The sequence below is a fragment of the Eimeria mitis genome, genomic scaffold (assembly GCF_000499745.2).
Source record: "Eimeria mitis Houghton genomic scaffold, Emh_scaff837, whole genome shotgun sequence".
Classification (NCBI taxonomy): Eukaryota; Apicomplexa; class Conoidasida; order Eucoccidiorida; family Eimeriidae; genus Eimeria; species Eimeria mitis.
In genome coordinates, this window is record NW_013576156.1 from 1,143 (window position 1) to 1,552 (window position 410).

The window sequence follows — 410 nt, forward strand, 5'->3', positions numbered from 1 at the left end:
TATATATATGAATACGAATGTGTAAAGAAACAAAAAATATGTACAAATAAACAAAGAGAAAGAAAGAAAGAGACAGAAAAAGAAGAGACAGAAAAGAAAGAAAGAGACGGAAAGAAAGAGAAAGAAAAAGAAAGGAGACAGACAGAAAGAAAGAAAGAGACAGAAAGAAAGGAGACAGAGAAGGAGACAAAAAGAAAAAACGGAGACAGAAAAAAAAGATAAAAAAAGAAAGAAAAGAGAAAGAAAGAAAGGAGACAAAAAGAAAAGATAAAGAAAAGAGAAAGAAAGAAAAAAGAAACAAATAAATAAAAAAGAAAAAAAAAGAAAGAAAGAAAGAAAGGAGACAAAAAAGGAGACAGCTGTACTTGCTTACCTTTCTGCTGCAGCAGCAGCAGCAGCACCACCTGCTG